The sequence below is a fragment of the Nomia melanderi genome, chromosome 12 (assembly GCF_051020985.1).
Source record: "Nomia melanderi isolate GNS246 chromosome 12, iyNomMela1, whole genome shotgun sequence".
NCBI lineage: Eukaryota > Metazoa > Arthropoda > Insecta > Hymenoptera > Halictidae > Nomia > Nomia melanderi.
This window is the reverse complement of record NC_135010.1, coordinates 1,885,048-1,906,734: the sequence shown is the minus strand read 5'-3', so window position 1 is coordinate 1,906,734 and position 21,687 is coordinate 1,885,048. Positions and strand designations below refer to the sequence as shown.

Below are 21,687 nucleotides of genomic sequence, written 5' to 3'. Positions count from 1 at the left end.
GAGAGAACCACGGGTACGTGATTGCGCGCGGCAATTAGATAAGAGGAGGCGAGATCAACGGAAAAACAGATTTGCCAACAAATTAGCCGAGCTTCGAACGGTTTAGCACGATCGGAAGAAGAGTTTTAGATGGCCCGTCGGGTTTCGCGTTTCTGGTGACCGCTGCGGCGATTGACGGGCATTCCCTTGGTACCCGCCGCCTAGCCAGAATCAATATTTTTGATGAGCAGAAGGAGGGATGCTGTTGCTCCGGATTGGTTATCGCGGCATTTCTGTGCCACATACTTCTTCTTTTATTTCATTCGTGGGATTTGTTTGTCTCGTTCACCATGTATTCTGTTTATGGCGTTACGACACGAGGGGTTGCTAGGGGGTAATGCTTTTCTTATCTACTTTTTTATTTGCCTCTTTCATTACATCTTGTAGTGGGTATCAGTTTTATGAGTTTCCTAATTCATGTATACTTTTAGTTTGACGTGGATAATCACTTATTATGAGATACACGTTTACTTTGTAGAAAGAGATGATGGGAAGCGTTGTATAGTAGGAAGAATTACTTATTACATTCAGCTTTCCATTGAAGGTGCTTGTTTAGCTACTATCATTCGTACACCTGCTGCGTGTTTATTTGTTTTCAAGTTTCTTGGGTCTGTAATGTATCTATTTAATTGGTTTTCTGTTTCTATTTTATTTGGGAGAGAGTTTATCTTTGTGAAGTATCTTTGTGAATTTAAATCGTGTGTCTTTTTCATTTTCTAATCAGAATTCTCTACTTTCTCAATTTCTCTGGTACGAATTAGAAAGTACATTTCATAAAACTATTTTATTAAAGTAACTTTTTCAGATCTTTAAATGCATATATCGGTTATCACTTTATTCTCTGTACGTTAGAGTGCTTACTTAATATTTACAATTTATACCTATGATATAATTATTGTTTTCTATGATCATTTGCTCTTATATATCTATAGAAGATCTTCACGAACTTTCTTATGTTCTTTCAAGACAGAAATAGACTAATATCTATTCAAATTAAATTTCTTCACAAAAATTATAAAATTATTATATATATTTCGAATGAATATTTTTTAAGTAAAATGTAAAAGTAGTAAAAACTCTTATGGCAGTACCCCTAGTTTTTAATCATTTTTCGTACATCGATACACGGTTTTTTGTAGTTAGTGGTTGAACTATAATAAACTGTTGAACTATACTAAAATAAATTGAAAATATGAAATAAAATTTTTTAATTTGTGCCTCGATTACAAAGAAACAGCCCAGTACAGGTATGCTTGATTAGAACCAGATTTTTTTCGCAAAATGGGTTCCAAATAAAAAATTTCATTATATATTTCTTTGTCTTTTTATATGATGGATGTAAATGAGAACTAAATATTTTTCGGATACCGGAAATTACCAAAATTCTCTGCATGTGACATGGTTTCAATATCTATATCTTTTTGATGGTTTTTATTATAAGTAATTCATATTATACTTTCTTTTCGGTTTCTTATAAAACTATAGTCAAAGTAGTATTTTCTAACGTCTTTTTAATAAGTAATTAGGATTTTAAAAAAAGTTATGAATGTTATTAGTCTTTTATTAACTGATATTATACAAATATTTAAATTAGCGGCATTGACACAAATATTACAATTTTAATTGTAAAATAGAATTTTGTTTGGTTTCACTTCCAATAAATCAAAAGAACCAGTAAATTGATGAACATATGAAAAGAGAACTATGAATTACAGCAACATTAACAATTAAAAGAGAGTTCAACATTTGAAAAGTTGACAATTGATTATTTTAATTTATTATAATAATAAAATGTATTATTACGATTGACGTAATAAAATCTATAATTAAAAATTTGTTGATTAGTAATATGTATGTTCTAAACAATTTAAGAATTTAGGTGGAGAAATGGGAACTCAATTTTATTAAACTCTTTGTGGACCGGGATTTTTAGAAGCAATACAGATTTTTTTCATAGAAAATTAAATTATATATTAATCTTTTATTGTTTACTAAAATTGTATAAATCAACATTACTGTTCTTTCATTTATGTAACTGTACTAACCATTAACTTTCCTAAGGATGCATTAAATCTATGAAAAAATATAATTTCATAATAAATATGTCATACTTCCTTCTTAAAAAATGGAAAAATGTATATATATATTCATCACTAATGTCAAAAGGTTTCAATTCTGAGAAATAAAGTACGTTCGATTTTCTGAAAGAAAAGTACACATAACATTGGAGACTTATCTAAAGGACAAAATGCAAACACATACTGAAGTTCTATAACTTCACTTGAAGAGGAACGATATAGCAGAAAAATATCATTTTCTCTAATATCAATCCAATTCATTTTCATCATATTCGGGGTAACTTGATTTTAAGGAGGATCATAGTCAGTCTTAGCTTTCAGGATCATCCATGCATGAATCTGTCTCCGCATGCTGTCTCCAACGATTGCATTTCTGTTTCTTACACGGCAGAAAAATAACAAAGATTTTAACTTTTTGGAGACAATACAAAGTAAGTAAGGGAGTCTTTATTTAATGATCACAAAAAGTACAGTTGTTTTGACGAATAACACAAGGCTACATGTTAAATAGGGAAGGCCGTGGGCGGCACGAAGAGCTTTATGTTCAAATGGAGCGTAAAGTGGTGGTTTGGAACACTCTAAGTGGATAATATCCCTTTTCCTGTGACACACTGAACGTCATGAAATGTCATGGAAGCTCGTATAATAAGTCGATCGCGAATGGTACGCGGAAAGGAAAGTGGAAGATATCCTTCTACGACGAAGGACAATACATCCCTCTTATTTTCAGACCGAAATCTTCGAATTATCTGATCTACAATACAAAAGAAAATTGACTGATTGATGATTGTTTTTTGCTTTATTATAATAAAAATAATTGTTTGATTGTTCCATTATCTACATCGAATAAATCTGTCCTTTCCTGATTTAGATGCGAAAAGACGCTATCTTTTTTATTATACATTTTACTATACATGAATACCGTTGTATAAGGAACCTATCATAAAAGTATTGGTAAAAATAAAAAAAGACGATTAAAGTAAAAAAAAATTAATAAGAAGTCTTCAGAACGATGCAAAATATTTATATGTATTAGAGTGGGAATTAAAATGAATGAAAAATGATAAATTGTATGTTAATTATACAATTCTTAAAGAAGTAGAAGAAATTAATTGAATTTATAAAATTTAAGAGAAATAATAAAATCGGGAAGTGGGTATTATTATTTGAAATATGAATATTTATATTTGATATAAATCATCTAGAGTAGGTTAAGTAATGGGTTATAAAATATTTTATCCGAAATCATGGTCGATATCCACAGCATGCTTTATTTTTATAAAATGGAATAGGAAATCTAAACATTTAAAGTGCAATAACGTTTCACCATGAGACTTCTAAGAGGACATATAGCTTTCATTGAATTGAATAAATCCACTTTTTCCATTTGGTATAATTAAGTTTTACTTAAATATTTTTCACTAAAATTATTTAACACTTTCTGATGTAATATAAATCACATTTTTTTAAATTAACCTATCTGAAAATTACACATTAATTCAGAAACAAAGCTATTTTATTTCAATTAATAAAAATATACAAATAAAAATTCCATTTAATTCTATGTACGTTTCATATATGAAAATAAAATGGTAAAAGAATAAAAATTATCAATTATTTTCCATAGTTCTTTGTTTTCTGACGTAATAATATAATATATTGCAATAAAATTATTTAATGTTTCAAAAATCACGTATTTGATAATCAAGACTCTGGTGCATGTTGTTATGCAATAGATCGTTTGTAATACGAAGCTTTCAGCAGTGTATATTCTTACAAGGTATGCTTTTTATAGCATTAGAGAAAAGATTAGTATGAACTATAATGTAAGTACTGTTTTAATTACTTATACGTTGATTACCTGTGTGATACTATTGTAATTATAATTTACTCATTGTAAGTGGAAATGTTTTCTGTTGCTAATAAACTTCACCAGTAATTCAAATGATGAAATTTTTCTTTGAAAATTAATAATTTCGAGATTTTGATGCGATATTTTTGTGTTGCACGGAACTGCATTTTTTAAGTTAGACGTGTAGGAAATTTATATATCTTATATTTGTTTTTCACGATCATGCGCAGTTATTTCATGAATTTTTTGAGCGAAAAATCTGTTGACTTATAGAAATCATCGAAAGAAAGCATCCAGATCGAACCCGTTGCTAAAATATTACACTGCAATTCTTTTGAAGGAATTACTATTATTGCAATTAGAACCACTTGTTCTTCCATTCAACAGTAGCAAAATTGTCAATATAATTATGATTTATCCTGAGAAAAATTGTTATATCATCGGTATTGCGATGATTTGAAATGATATATGAAGTTTACACTCGATAAGGTAGAATTGTTACAATCTGTTTGCACTACCCTGATTCTATATACAGTGAATTATATTCTCTTTTTATTAACGTCTGAACAATTATTTAATTACGTAAAGTTAATTATTGTTAAAATTATGATTATGACTGTATCAGAGAACAATAGATATTTTTATTCAAACTGCATAAATTTTAATTGAATTGTATTATTAATGATTTTATATGGATTTCATTGCAATTGCACTTTTGTACGCTTTTTAAATACTTTATATTATTATTTGCAGTTGTCGTATACAATCAAATGGATCCCTTTATGTGTAGATGAAAATATTCTTTCCAGCAAGGATCACATTCGCAATTTCATTTTCGCTATGCATTGCTTATTGCGGGTCACATTTAACATATTTAGCAACATCGTAAGTCCCTGACACATCTTCCGGTGATTATATTCTACACGGTAAATATCTTATACCTATTTTCTTTTTGTGTATGAAAGATTATCTTAAGATACTTTATCGATTTTTGCAATGGCTGTATAATAATAATAATAACAATAATAAATTTCTATTTCAGATATTTAATATAGTATTTTAGAAAAATGCAGAATACAAAGTCAGTTATGTTAATACAAAGGTGATGTTCAGTAAAATGCTGTAATTAATTTAGATGAATATATTTATTAGATGGCATAATAGTGCACACATAAAGTTTTTATTATTATTTTAAAATACTAATATATTACACAAACGAAATAGTTAAATATAGTATCGTTAATACTAAGTATTAATAAATAAATGTTCTTATTTCTAATCGAATCATATGCATAATTCATTTTTAATCATTTCTTCAATTAACAATATCTGATATATTTGCATAAACCATGAATTAATATATTAAAAGTAGGCTTAGTAAGTGTAATAACAAAAGCAAAATGATATTACATGCCTTGATACTTTTAAATATTCTATGTTCTTAAGTATATGAAATTTGTTTGCTTCTTTAAGCAAGTCATACCGACAAGTTTAAAATAATGAATACTAGAACTGTTACATGTAATTCGAATTGATATATTTTGAAAACACATCGATTTTTTACAAGATGTAATAAAACTTTCGCACATGGAATAGCTTTCGACATATCGATCTTATTTGCCATCTTCATATTGATGAAATATTCACGACAGAGGCAAAATTAAATTCTAACCTTTGCAAGTTTTCATAGTTAATTAAATGAAATAAATAATTTGTATGGAACTAGAAAGGAAGGAAGAAATAAATTCATCTCTTCTACAATCATTCATTTGTTGAGGTACCAAATAACCTTTCCATTTAAAATTTTTATACTCAATATACAATTATTTTTCTCAATAACTGTAAAATATAGTTATGTTTCTTTTCAGATTATCAAATTCGTTGTTTATAGGCAATAACGTCATAATATTTAAAAACGTGATTTGTCAACGTCCATAATCTTAGTGTATCTACACTACTTATATTTCAGCAATTACTCAGAAATGAAAGCTAAGTTATAAAATACATACAATAAAACGAAATAATGCAGATAAATACGCTTCAAGTATTATTATTCCTTTTTGTTTTTCAAGGAGGTAAGGCAACACATGTAGATATCGTACTTATCGATTACAGAAAATATAGAACGTGCTTTAACATTTGATAATAAAGTAAATCGTCAAAGCTCAAACATCTATACTGGTTGTTAATAGTAAAGAGCCTGTAATAAAAACAATGCCTATAAACAATTCTGGTGCTAATAAGAAATTAACTTTTCATAAATGTTCTTATTTACTTCATAATTCAAGTTCCGGTATAAAATCGTGAGTTTCATTTTCAACTGTATTACTGACTTAATTTTATGGTTGTTATTTCGTCGTTAGTACTTTCGAAACAGAGTAATATACAATATAAATATGGATCTTTGTAAATAACAGTATCCTTTTTTATAGAAACCTTTAATATTAGGTACCGATAAAAGTTCGTGCGGTTTTTTTGTTAGCAATGAATTGAGATCGAATTTCAATAAGTATTTCACTAGTTAAACGAATGAAACTTGTACTAGCAGCAAGTTATATTTATGTCGTTAGTATTAAATGAAGTAAAATTATTTCACAAAAACGTTCCTTGTGTTTAAATTTTGATTAAAAAACCAGTACGAACTTTTTCCGGTATCTACCACAATATAACAGATTTTTTAATTACTGAATGTTATGAATTCTGCATATTTAGACATAAAAGTTTGTCATGAACTCTGCAGTTGCTATCTGAATACGAATAATTACACGTTTCTGGGGTTTTCAATGATCAGCATTATTCGTATTTTCTGTAACATTTTTAAATAATGTGCATACAAGAATGTAAATAATAAATACTTCAGTTTCTTATTTATTACTGATATTCATAAACAGAATCCAAAGCCATTAAGTGTTACCAATGTAATAGTAAAAAGGATGAAGTTTGCACACAGAATAAAGTAGACGTAAAATACCTCAAACCGTGTCCGTCGGCACATCGATTCTGCCGTAAAGCTGTTTACATATGTAAGAATGATTTTGCTTTATGTTTATACCAGTTTATTCTGGATCCAATCACAAATTTCAATATAAATGTAGTAAAAATGAAAATGAAAATTTAGTTTTATTATAACACTCGTAATGTATCGTTAAAACTATTATCTAATTGTTTTTTATCTTTTCGGTTAGATTAAAAGTACTGAAATAAAATAAAGACTAGAGAAGCTTTATTATTATTAGAAACAAGTAAATAAACCGTGACCTTTCTTATTCAGTATTTTATTGGAATATTTATTTATCGCATGCTATTTCATTATTTCATATCTAATATTATTAACCAGTTCATAGTTAGTAGTAATTTTATGATGTTCGCAAAAATTGTCATTCAACATTAAATGGCAATTATGAATTTTCAGATTACTTCATGGATTCCCAGGAATACATAACTGTGCGCGAATGTGCAAAATGGCGAAATAGCGACAAGTCGTGTTACAGAGGACGTTATTCACGAGACAGTTATCAACTCGTATGCGAATGTTATGGAATGGGATGCAATCGGTCCATGAGACATTTCTCGAATAAGAACATATTTCTTTATATCCTGTGTCAGCTCGTAATCCTTCTTGGTTTAAGTCCTACTTGATCAAATAAATTTTGTAATTGACTTGTTTGTGTAACTGTAAACTATATATAAAAGAAATTGTGTTTTAAAGTTTACTTCCTTCGATAGGCACTCTGTAAACTTGTGATATATATTATATTGTCAATTTCGTACATGTCACAATTAGAAGTACATAATTGTAATGTCCATTGGAAGAAGAAGGCAGTAATTATGTACAGGTGCACTTTTAAGTTAAATAAATGGTAATGTGCTATTGATAGAATAAAAGAAAATTGTGTAACTGAATATTATTAACATTAGAATTACCGAGCATTTATTGGGGTTGATATGTAATCCTTATAAAAATTGTAACAATACACTTTTTTCGATCACTTTAGACATTTGTTCTAGTATTTAAGTAGAACTATTTGTTTTCAAAATCATTTCGAATATCGAATAATTTGAAAATATCAATAATAGCAGAACAAGAAAACTAAAACCCCCCATTTTGACGGACAGTTCTAGTGTTAGACGAAATTATTCTGGTCTAATATTCCTTGCCTCTTCTTGCTTGATTTATTAGACATCTTATTTCTAGTGTTACCAAATGAGCAATTTTAAGTGTGAAATGAATCAAATTCGATATAATAGTATTGTTTTCACAACATAATTCATTTTAAAAAATTTATTTGAGCTGTATGCGCTTCAGCTTATATGTCCATTCACCATTGGTCATTTCTACTAGATCTACTGGGTCTACTAGATTTCTACTAGATTCTCACAATACATGATTAGTAAAATTTTTGACAAAGACATAAATAACTTCATTACAATTTGATATTTGGTAATATTAAATAATTTGACTACGCTTTACCAATAAAATGTTTTTCATATGATTTATAAATGTAGGTACAAGAAAAAAGTCTATATAATTCTGTTTAAAAGATAAATTGAATGTTATTTCGGAAGCAATTCCCTTATGTTTTTGAAAAAAGCAGAATACTATCCCGGAAGACCATAATTTATGGCGAAAACTAAACGGTATTCTATATTTCATCAAATTCCAGGAAATGAGTAAGGAGTGTTGCCGTTTTTTATCGGGTACAGTATAAGATGACCTTTTTTATACGAGCTGGCCACAGGCCAATCGAAGTTTCATATTAGTTGGGGACTACCGGTGTGAGTAAATTTCGAATGGAAACAGAGAACACAATGGAAGTACATACATAAGGTTTCGATACGTTCATGTATTTACGTATCGAATATTTATGATTTTATAATTTCCCAAACATATGCAAACATTTTTTCAAAACTGTTACTACAAATATTTATTTTGGTTTAAATCTTAGAGTTAAATTGATTTGTATATATGAACTGTTGTATTCATGTACGTGAACATTATTACAATATATTATTTATATTGCATAATATACATGAACAATTATTTAACAATAAATTCTCTTGTCCGGAATTATCTTCATGAATCTTTACACATTTTTAATTATTTTTTTTAAATTGCCCTAAAACTATCTTGAAAAAACAAGCGAGTAGCTTGTTTAACTAAAATAGAATATTGGACTTATTTTTTTACATGTAAAAGTTTTTGACTACATTGCAATTTTGAATAGACTAATGCATCGGAAAATATTATACGCCTAGGTATTTGTTCATGTTGATTTTTAGGTTTAGAACTAAAGCTACTCTAAAAGTTGTAAGCAGAATGTGTACATTTCGAGAAACAGTGAAAATACAAAACTATATTAAGTACTAAAAACGTTTGATTTTCAATGACATACAATATAACACAAATGAAAACCTGAACAACTGTATACATAGTAACTACAGACAATTAAATATTTATTACTTTCCGCCATTAAACTTCCAATTCCATTTTTATCATGTTGCATACAAATTTTCACATTTTCCTAACAATCTTAAATGTTGAAACTTTCGTCGCAACTAAACAACGAATCCAACAAAACTCATTCCCTTTCAGAAGCTTCTGTTACTGGCGAAATTGTCAGCGGCAAATTCGAGTCGAAAACACGTGCATTCAACGTTCATGGGCGAGCAGTCCAGTCACTCCCACTGAACTCCGGTCAAGTTAACAAGAACAATTGTTCGACAGACGGTCTTCCGAGCTACTGGCCGCGTCATCCTTATTGTTACGTGGTCTTGGCGGAACTTTTTGAAGGTGGCGTTTCCGTGTGTACGGCATTGGCTGATTTATCAGCATGAGAAAAGTTTCTTTCCGGGATCCTTAATGTCTCTGACGATATGACGTTCCTCTCGAAAACAGGATATTTCTCACTCCGCGAACGACTTCGCACGCAAACAGGTTCGAGCGGAATCGTCGCCGCGTGCACATACACGCGCGATATGAAGTTACCGCTGTATCCTTCGGGGAATGGTGGGGCGCGATTGCGTAAACGGGGAGGCATAGGGAAATGGGGCTGCGTCATTAAGGCGAGGGCCTCGTAAAATCTTTTGCGTCGCATGCCGGACAATAATGTAACAGAAGGCTGGCTGCGTCCAAAATTCTCAAATGTAGGTGGTGCACGGTCGTTCTTCCTCGTCCTTCGTCACTCGCAACAGCGTCTCCGACCCGCCTTCATCGATGGTATTATTACTATTTGGGTCGCGGCAATGTGGCGCCGAGTATCCTGACGCTCTCCGGACACTTTCCACCAGCTATGCGTTCATTATTGCGCGCCGTCGACTCATGCCTTTGAACCGACGCAGGTTCATAGTTGCGTGTGTACTGGCATTTCAACCGAACACTCATTTTCAATTTAGCTTTACGTGTAGGGGAAAGTAGGGTAAAACGGGACAGTAATGTTTTTCGTAGATAAAGAACTCGTATCTAGTTGATACCGCATGATATGGTACTAATAAGTCCTCGGTGTAGTTTGAGATCGACTGAACAGCAGTGTATCAATTATTTTTCAATTAAAAACATTGGAAAAATATTCAGTGAAATAGTTTCGATGTTACATAGGTGTTTGAAGGATTTTGTTTTACCTTTTGATTAAAAAATTGAACGAGATAACTACAGTACTGGATTCTACGTTCCTTGAACTGTATTTTTGGCACTTAAGTTATTTATTTATCTCGTGCCAAACTGTGAATTTTAAATGTTTTTCTAAGTTATGATGTACGGGGCACGACGGAATATTTTAGCACAGAGGCAACAGGAGTCCCTTGCAATGACAAAGCGAATATGCTTCGTTTATAGTTTTAATTGATTACGTGTAATCATATTGATATATAACAAATTAGAATCGATGATGAGATGAAAGCTGACCAACTCGATTGCACCAGTGCAGAGAAAGTGGACGACACATTCATTTTTGATTTTCGTTCATAGAATCATATATATTTATAGTTTGTTTATATCAGCTAACAATGAAATATATTCAGCTAGTAATTGTGATTTAGTAGAAATAAAGATTTTGCATTTCTATATGATTTTACACGAGTACCCCGTTTTACTTTACCATTTTTGCGAAGTGGATATTTCAATACTCTTAGAAAATGGTATTTTCCTTCGTAACTAAATATTTTGATTAACAAAATTTTTTATTTCCTTATTACCAAAGATCTATTTAAGACTTGCAAAAAAGGTTTCATGCATTTATTGCTCAAGATACTTCATTATTACGATTAAAGAAAAGTGTTTCATTTTACCCTACTTTCCTCTAAATCAAAGAAATACCTTTTGCCCCTGTGCTGTTCCGCTAGACATCAAATCATCTCCCAACTCCACATACTAGGTACTATTATATTTTATTATATTATATCTAAATATTTCAAACTTCAGTTTTCAATCATCTTTTTCTTCAGGGTAATAGTGTTACTTGATAACTTAGTTCTGTAGTCGACGGTTAAGGTTTGTAAAGAGTGTTCTGTTTCCCTACAGTAGAATACCTTAAAACACGATTAAAATATTTTGTGTTACAGAGTTTCACGTTTACAAATTTCGCGTAACATTCCCCTTTTTGGTGCTGGTCTAAGTTGTATTAAGTTGGTTCTTTGCTTGTATTACTTTCTTATGGAACATCTCACTTTCATAGTTATTATTTAACGATTTTTTAAATTGCGTTATAAGGGATCTTATTGTATGTGTACTGTTGTATGTGTACCCCTAGGGTGGAAATGAGCAAAAAATTAACCAACAATTAACAATGAAACTTCGAACATAATCTTTGACTGCAATTAATGTGTTACTTACAGGTAGCCGATTAATACTTTGACCGCCCTCGTTTCATTAGGAAAATTGATTTTATTTTATAAGTAATTTGATGAGTATGTACTTTGATTGGGTGATTAACATAGTAATAAGTTTTACATCGCTAGCATTTATCAATCGATAGCCTATGAACAGGATTCCTAAATTAAAAATTTTAATGTTCTACTTTATTAACGCTTTCTAATTTATAATTTTAATTTTTATAACAAGTGTTCTTAATAATCGATACTAACAATTAACAGTTTAGTTCCTTCTAATTTTAATTATTAGTTGATAATATTTTACGATATTAGCAGCCAGGAATTCAAACAATTTGTAACAAGGTATACGGAAATGATATAACTTAAAAAAAAAGAATAAATGGAAATAATATGAAAATATTAACTTCTTTAAAATAAATATTTTTGTATTAAAATATATTTTTACTGTTTCACAAACTTTCTCGTTCTTTATTACAATTTCAAACATTAATAGACTTTTAGTTTTACTACAATTTTAACCAAAACAAATGCAAAAACTAATTTACAATTGAATATTAATTATACCTACTAATTAATTTAATTAATCATAAGCATCAATCAGTCAATCAGACTAAAAATTTTAATTGATTAATTCCTAATTCTGCTTAGTTTGAAGGTGTACAAAGAAATTATTTATCTGTATAATACAGAAAGAAAATAATTTCTAATAATGAGACATGATTGTTTTTATACAACAAAATTAAAACAATATACTATATCGATTATACTTGATTTTAAAATACATAATGTGTAGTTCAAAACAAGTTCAAGTAAATATCTAAAGCATATTAAAAGTATAAGCATTAATAAATTAAATTTTTTAAATTCAATGTACTAACTAACCAATGTGATTTTATACACAGTACTAACTTGAGTTCAATTTATTTTATAAATTTTGTGTATAAATATAATGTGCACTGTTTGTTGACTTCATTATTATATTGCTTTTAGCTCTGTTATAGGAAGTTTTAGTTGTAGTTAAAATATGTAACTTTGATATCACAACAATTATGGATAATAATTAAAAAAGGTTTACTAATATGAAGGTAAAAATGAAAAATATGTCAATTATAAAGTAGTATATAAAAAAGAAAAAGTTGAGAACTTCTAAATTATAACATACAGAAATTCCAAGGGAAGATTAACTTTTTCTTATTGAAACTGAAAAGAACTTCTATTAAAAACTTCAATGTTACTCCCGAGGGAGTGGTACAGCTGTAAATATAATGATGCTTGTATAAAAATGATAATCAAAAACGTAGGAATGTATTTTTCATTTCATTATTGACAAAATCAATCTTGCTAATAAATTTTGTACGAGTCATTTTATGTTATCTATTGTTTTCATTATGGAAAATATTTTTATGATTACAATATCGATCAAGAATGATCGGTTTGTTAACACAAACTGGTTGGCAAGAATGATTGATGAGAAACGCATAATTCAACGCTGCGGTCAGCGCTTAGCGGCAGAAACGGTGAGTAATGGAGAAGCGCATACCAAATCGCGTTCAATAGTACACGTACTTAAGGAAATTTTAATGTCAATTTTTGTTAAAATGATCATTAATTCTGTATTTTCGATTTAGTAAAAAATTCTAGTAGAAAGAATCAATTCTTTAATACTATTCGAAACTTGTATCCAAGACGGTGATATGTTAAATTGATCAAGTTCAGTAAATAAAAATGTTAGAAATATTCAAAACGTGCGCCAAACTTGAAAACATTCATTCTTTGTTTTATAAGCGATAAAATTCTTTTCGTTTATATTGATTTATGTCTTGTTTTCTGAATATCGTTAAAAAATTATATTTATCTGTTTAAAATGTATACTTCGTTTGATATAATTTGTTAAATAAACATCATATTTGTTAAATAAACATTATATATTAATAAATATTTTGATGAAAATATTTGTTATTGTTAGATAAATCTGTATAAGTAACATATTTTCACTTTCGAAATAAAAGCAGAATCCGCTGTTTAGACTTCAAAGTAAATGATTCGAAAATGTGATTTATATCGCTGTGTTTTACATTCTCAGATATCTACTATATCTAGTACATATACATAATATCTCTCTTCCTCTCTCCTTTATTCTCCTCACCTTATATAAAAAATTCTATAGTATTAAGTCATCCCATAAATAATGCGGTTTTTTATATTTATTTTATTTTTAAAAATCAAGATAAACAGAATTTTTCTTAAAGTAATTAGAATATGTTTCAAATTAAGAACAATTTTGTTTATCTTGATTTTTAAAAATGAAACGAATATGAAAACCGCATTATTTATGGGATGACCCAGTATTTAATTAGGAAAGTATGTGTTAAATATTTTCGGAAGAACTACTTGTTCCCAAAACTTCATAAAAATCGGGTGGATTCTATTTTGATATATTTTGAATTAGTTTATAACGTGCTGGAACAGCTATTATGTGAAAGTAACAATGTGACTTAAGAATTATGGTACATCTGACCCCCAATTTACAAGACAATCCGTTCAACGTGGATTCGTTTTTCGCGAATGGAAATCGCGTAAATACAGTCCATCGGTACAACGGAAAAGAAAATATTCTATATAAGTTTTAGAAATACATATTTGTTTCACATAGCTTGCCAAAGATATAATAATCATGACATTTCAAACAACAAAAGTACATTTTACTCAGTGTTACTAAATTCCGTTCGTGTAAATTGAGATGGCGCGTAGAAACTATCGCGTAAATAGTGCTCTAATTTACCACGTAAAAAAGAGTCTCCCTTAAAACAGTGCCGCGTAAAGAGAAACTCGCGTAAAAGAAGTCTGCGCAAATCGAGGACCAGGTATAGCAAATAATTAGTAGTTGTTTCTATTCATCTTTGTTGTGGGAGAATAATTAATGCATGGAACTTCAAAATTCTCGTGACACTCGGCGTGTTAAACATTTGGAAAACTATTCGAATCAAAAGAATGTTGTAAATGACAAACAGGTGTATTTTTTAATTCATTTATCATTGAGATTTATGTGTAATGTCTCGGAAGAAGAATGAGATTAGTCGAGACGTATAATTTCATATGAACTGAAAAGACAGTACAGACGATTTCATTCTGTACCGTTCTTTGGTCCTTCGTACTGTATAAGCGATCGACGGAAGAATTTGTACATATGCCAAGGTCGTTATGTGCATTAGAGAATGTTTCAACCGCTATCTAAGGATGACCTGCAGCCACGATAATGGATGCCATAACACAGATTCTTCTACGGGAAAGATTTATTAGATCGTCATGATGTCTTGTAGTGTACCTCTTAAGAGAATATGTGAATCTCCATATGTGTCTGCTACATGCAAAGCAGTCCATTGATCCAACTAAACTGCTCCATGTAACCATTTTCATAAAATTATCGGCGTATTATGAAATGACATTTTAACCCCTTGCTCTACAATATCGTGTCAGACTCGTGGCGAAGATTTCAAATAAAATTGAATACACATAAATATTATTCAATTTGTTTGAATAATATTTATGTATTATTTCTCTGTTTTCATTAATTATACCTTAAAGCACACGTTGACATAGAATAAGACTTGAATTTTCTCTTATTTCTAACAAATTTTAATAACAAAGTCATTAGATCAATAACAGTTCAGAAGGAAATCATAAGGCAAAGGGTTGATGGAATTTTCTTGCATAATGATTTCTTTCACAACTGCATTTGACTATTTCATTGTGCATAATTCAGACATATTGCTTAGTCTATGTCCACTTACTCTAAAGTATTACAATTATAATTGATAATAGAAAAATAACATTTAATTTGGACTGGAACGAATTAAATGATATTTATATTTGTTAAATTGTATTTGAAGTATTTGCCGATACGATATTGCAAGGCAAGGGGTTAAGGTTCAACTCGCTGTGTATACTTACGTTCTATAATTGAATGGGTTTCTATGAAAGGAATGTATGTTATATTTTACAAATGTTTAAAAAAATGCAAAAATAATTCATCACTATAGCAATAATACTAGTACCTTAATTTATAAAATGAATTTTATTTTCCAAATTAGAAGGAAACACATTGCATAAATTTTTTGAATGTCACAGTGAATAATGAATTATTTTTAAACTTTCCTGTATGATACTCATTTATTTATGAAAGAACAATGAGGCGGTAATTTGTCACTCTTTTTTAGAGAAGATAATCTATTCTTTCTTCAGTGAAATGTTATTCTTCAATTTGATTTCACACGTGTGATATTCTATATGATCTTATTTTAATCGTAATAAGAATTGAAAATTCTAACTTAATTTCATGCCTATGTGAAACACAATATTGTAAACTACAACTATATATTAGGGAATAAATATTATATTTTTAATTCATAGATAGAGGTTGCTCTTTTATTATAATGTTATTAATTAATATTATTGTAGTAAAGTCACATATTGTTGAAAATAAATGTAAAGTTATAAGTATCAAGTTATAATATAATGAAATATTATGTTCTGCTACGTAAGTAAGAAGTGTTATCAATTTCATCGTGACTGACCATCCGACGGTTAATTCTTTTAAACATCTGATCTTTTTCAAAAACGAATTGTTAACGAACTTTTAATAATATTAAAAACGTCTTTATTGAACAGAGTTAAATTCAGTAATAACATAAAACAGATATACAGTTAATGAGTAACATTTGAATTAAACAAAAACTGTGGCAAAATGAGCAGAATGACATAAATGTATATGCATAGGTGACATAATTTTTTGTCTGAATTTGAAAAATAAATTTGTGTGGTAAAACATTGAACGAGGTACGTTTTTAGAATCCATGATATTTTGGAAAGTCGACAGACATTAAACATTAAGACAAATTTTTACTTTTTGTTTCATTTTATTTTTTCTACTTGTATTATGTTTATCGTACTATATTTTTCGTTCATTACAATTCTTAAAAGAATGTAACTGACATCGCTTTCTATTTATGTTATGAAAAAGAATTAAGGCAAAAAATTGCTTTATTAATAGTTGCAATTATTTGAGCTCTTAGGTGTCATGTGAATAAGAGACATGTACGATAAAAGTGTAAGAGTACCTGCATACATACATATGTACGGAATACTGATATGCTTAAAAAGTCTTCAACCTGCAAGACAGACGACAAATAGCCTGGCGATGTGAAAAACCCCCTAAGTGACGTTGAGTTATGAAACGAACTAGTAGTTGACTCTTACGATCAAGATTGCAAATGGTTTATTTAGCTATCATTGAAATTCATGAATTGTCTTCAAATGTTTTACTACTATGTTAAGTGAAATTTGAATGTAGGATACTTACAATATATTCAAGGTAAAAATAATACTAGTCAACACGATTTTTATTATAGAAGATTTAACGAGTGATCTTAATAGCATTTCAAAAAAAATTCTGGCACTAATAGATTTCTTGTAGAAAGTAACATTAAAGTGAAGATCTTTAACCCTCAAGTGGGTGGCCATTTAGTAGCAACGTGGGAGTCCAAGACTGGGTCACTTGTAATACGTATATGCTAAAATTTTAGTATCATTTACTTCAGTTTCTTGATTAAAAATTAAAATGAAAAAACTTAAGATTGGATTTTATTATATTACTAACGAATTTTTATTATTATTTTTTCTTATTATTCTTCATTGCTATTATACTATTATTATATTACTAAAGAATACTAGAGAAGTAAATTTCGTAGAATAAATAGTATTTTTTTACTCTGTATTTGTTTAATTTGCACATGGAATATTATATTATTTTCATAACAAAATTTGCAAAACTGCAAAATGGTTCTACGGTTTAAAATAAACCGGCTATATCAGAATAATGATTTTTGAGAAACTGTGATGACACTACTATTGAATCAAACAATAAATGAATGCTCCCAATTGTAAGTTAAATTTAACCGAAACGTTAAATTTAAATAAAGAGTACGTGTTGTATACAAAATTAATATATTTCACACTAATATTAGCAAGTCAAGAAGAACCTATCCCTGGATATTGTTTATGACAATATTTTTAATTTAAGATATTAACTTAGAGATCAATGAAATGTGTAAAATTTTTTTAATAAAATTTATAATAAGTAAAATAAACATGAAACATATTAAGTTCGTAATCTATTTTTTCACTTTAGAATTTGTTGTACAGTATGTATGTCGTTACATCTGTTGCATTGAAATAAGTATAAATTTAAATATAACGTATAACATGCGTCAACTCTGATAAAAACTAATAATTAATCAAGTACTTTCGAACGAGGCTATATTAGCTTTAAATTTAAAACTTGCAAAAACACGGTAACATAGATAGAAATTTAGAATGTAACCGCGGAATAACTGAAGGATACTGTGGGAGATTCTCTTAGTAATTGCTAAACCCAAAACTGTGAGCTAGACGGCGTCGTTGGCGTCCTGGATAGGCGCCACGGTGTCGGACGTCTCTCGTATTCATCCCTCTTCTTCTTTATTGCAGTTTCTTTATCAAAATATATTGATTTTCCAAAGAACCGGATCTAGCTAAAAATGAATGTGCATCATGATAAATTAGATAATCCAAACGTGACTAATGAGGTTAGTTTATATGATTTTTTCGATTTCAGAGAATCCAACTTTTCCTTGGCCCAGAGAGAAAAGGGAAACGTTTCCAAAGAAGAAAATAAAACGTTAAGTTACACGAAAGAAAGGGGTCACATGGTTGGGTAAACTGAAATGGAATTCGACGCCATTCAATGAATCTTTGAACAGTTCAAGTGAAAAAATAAATGTATATACACACCTACGTACTAAGTATATAATATAGAGCATAGGCACAGAGACGTAATAATTTTAACCCTTTGCACTCTAGAAGCATCTGTCAGCCACCACTTGATTTCATATAGAAAAATTATAAAGCTTCATACTTAATATTAAATTTTATATACTCCAATAGTTCCAAAAAATGTTGCCCACATTTCAGTTGAAAATATATCGAATACTTCTAGTAAAAAACCTTTGGAGTGCAAAGGATTTAAAAGAGGACAACAAGCTTTGTAAATGATAGAAAATGTTGTTATTCAGTAGGTAATATTTATTTATTTGATAAATAAATTATATGTATGTATACATGTGTAAATACGTAGCGTAAATGTCTTTAGTGTAATCAAACAGTAATTATACGTATATGTAAGTCTAGTTTTTATTCAAGAAACTTGAAAAGCGAGAATATTATTGTGGACACGTAATTAGGTAGCATTTTACATAATTATAAACGCAATTTACGAATCGATTTGGTCAGGGACGCTGCTGGCTTTAGTTAGGTTAATGGACTAACGTTTTTCGTCGTATTCACAGCTCCCTCCTCCCTTCAGTTGTTACCGCTATGATTTATCTGCAAGTAGTTTCCTTTAGTTAGCTTGCTACGAGCCACGAGGAATCGCATGCATATTTCATGTAAAATAAATTCTATTTTAGAAATTATTTCCAGCGTAGAACGAGTATCGCACGATCATTGCGCGGAGTGGCACGATCGATAAAATAGGCGATATTGTAGAGTACACTTTCGGTGTTTACGTGATGCAACAAGTGAATACGTTAGAAATTATGCAAACACTGCGACCTGTAAGGTTCGTCTGTACATGATATTATTATACTGAAAGCTGTTTTGATTAAAATATATAGAGTGCTGGAAACTGATAGCTTAATAAAAAAAAACGTAGACATGACGTCATAAGATAGTTTCTTATACTTTATGTATTTACGAGGCATATTTCGTAATATACACTTATACAATTTGCTAATAGCGATTTTTTAAGATAAAAGAAGCAACATACTTTTTTATCGTAAGCATCTTAATTTGGTTTCTATATTTATTTTTATGTAATTCGTTTTGAAAAAAAAAACATTTCTTATGTAAAAATGATTTTACTAATTTCGCTGATTTAAGATATAAGTTAAATTCTTTATTAAAAATATTAAACTTTTACTCAGTTTCTATGAATATATAAAAGAATTATTGATAGTATAATGTAAAACAATGTATACATGATTTTATTTGTTTTTATTGCTTGTATAGGACAATTCATTAATAATTAGCAATGTATATCTTCAAACTGTATTAACAACATTGTTTCAGAGTGAAGGAAGCTATAAGGTGGCAGTAATGGTACTTTCATATGTGGAAGAATTTCGAAAATTTCAAGGTCACCTTCATTTTAAAAAATTGAATTACATGTTATTTTATGCATTATTTGGCGTACCTTCTTATTCTTTATAAAAGAGTGTTAATTTATGTATGTCGAAAAATGATTAATTTATGAGATAATTAAACTTTAACTTTCTTTAATTCTTTAGATCTTATTTCCTATATTTTTATGTTTATTAACTGATAACTGCTTCCTTTACGAAGATCTAAAGAATTAGAATTAAAGTATTAGTTACAATCAAAATATCTCCATCACTAATCAATTTTCGACATCCACAGAATAATACTGTTTTACAGAGTATATACAGAAAAGCATACGATTCTATTTCTAAATAATGAAAATGATCTTGAATTTCTAGAATACTTCCACTTGGAAAAATACTGTTATTATCACAATATAACCTCATTTGTATTGAAAAAATTTTGTTAATAAAGTTTTCTTATATTTCCAAAAACAGTAGAGATATTCAAAGTACCACTCTTACTGGATCACTCTTATAATGAACATAATACATATTCTCATTATGCACATCAAATTTATGGAACCCATGAATTTATTTGAATTTAAGTGCTGTGCTCGAAGTTATCGACCTGAATATTATTTTATCGAGCCTTACGTTGACTTTGCTAATACATAATAAGTAATGAATATAACAGTTGCAAATCTTAAATCTTTAATTCTCAAAAGTATTCAATTATTTTCGGATATTCATCAAGCTTTTGGATAATATCTATCGTTATCTTCATCTTTATAATAATGAAACGTTATTGTATCTTTCGTACAGTATACTATATAAGCCCAGAGATGACTTATGATACCGGAGAACTCCGATTATCTGAACTAATTGGGAGAGTTTGAAAGAACCCTTATGAACACACCATAAATCAGTTAGAAATTAAACAGCTTTCAGATGTATTTTGACCATTTTTGTATTCATTCAATAATATTTCTGAAATATTGAATATATTGAAATATTCTGAAATATTCTGAAATATTTTAAAAACATTTCTAAAACTTAACTGTACGTACTAAACTTAAACAGGATATTAAAATAGGACACTTGAAGCAAGAAGAATATGTTTTCTAAAATGTAAATATTGGCGAACTGTATAATCGAGCCTTCACGTAATCAGAAATCTAATAATTGATATTTGGATAAATGACGATTCACTGTAATATAATCTTATCATTTCTCTATAACTATTTATGATAATTTAAAATATTACATAAAAATGTAGACATGCATTTTTATTTTACCCGTTAAAAGATCATTTTACTAGATAAGTGATCACTAATATTTGATTCATAACATATAGTCCTGCTCTTAGCCAAGCCGACCATAGGTTTAAAAGTGCACAGAGGCAAGGGGACTCTATACCTGCACTATTCACAATACTAAAAAATGAAATTGTAACAAATGATGGTTCGTTTATAGTTCTTACTTTAACGCAATGTTTTATAAATGATTCTCGTACTCCGCAGTCGTTGTGTGATACGATCGCCAAAATGCTAGTTGGAGAGTAACTGTAGAGAAACGTATTACAACTTCGCAAGCGTAAGAAAGGTTTTAATATATCGAGAGACAGAATTTCGCGTTCTAGCAGAATCTATGGTTAACTTCCTATTTGTTATTTCCAGGGGCCTTATATACAGATATT

At 29.2% G+C, this 21,687-nt stretch overlaps 1 long non-coding RNA gene across 1 annotated transcript; it reads left to right on the top strand.

The window, feature by feature from the left end:
• Positions 1-173: 173 nt before the first annotated feature.
• On the top strand, positions 174-2,841 carry LOC143175130 (uncharacterized). Its single transcript, XR_012999789.1, has 3 exons — positions 174-373; positions 2,432-2,548; positions 2,629-2,841. It is a non-coding gene; the product is annotated as an uncharacterized LOC143175130 (long non-coding RNA).
• The last annotated feature ends 18,846 nt before the right edge of the window (positions 2,842-21,687 follow it).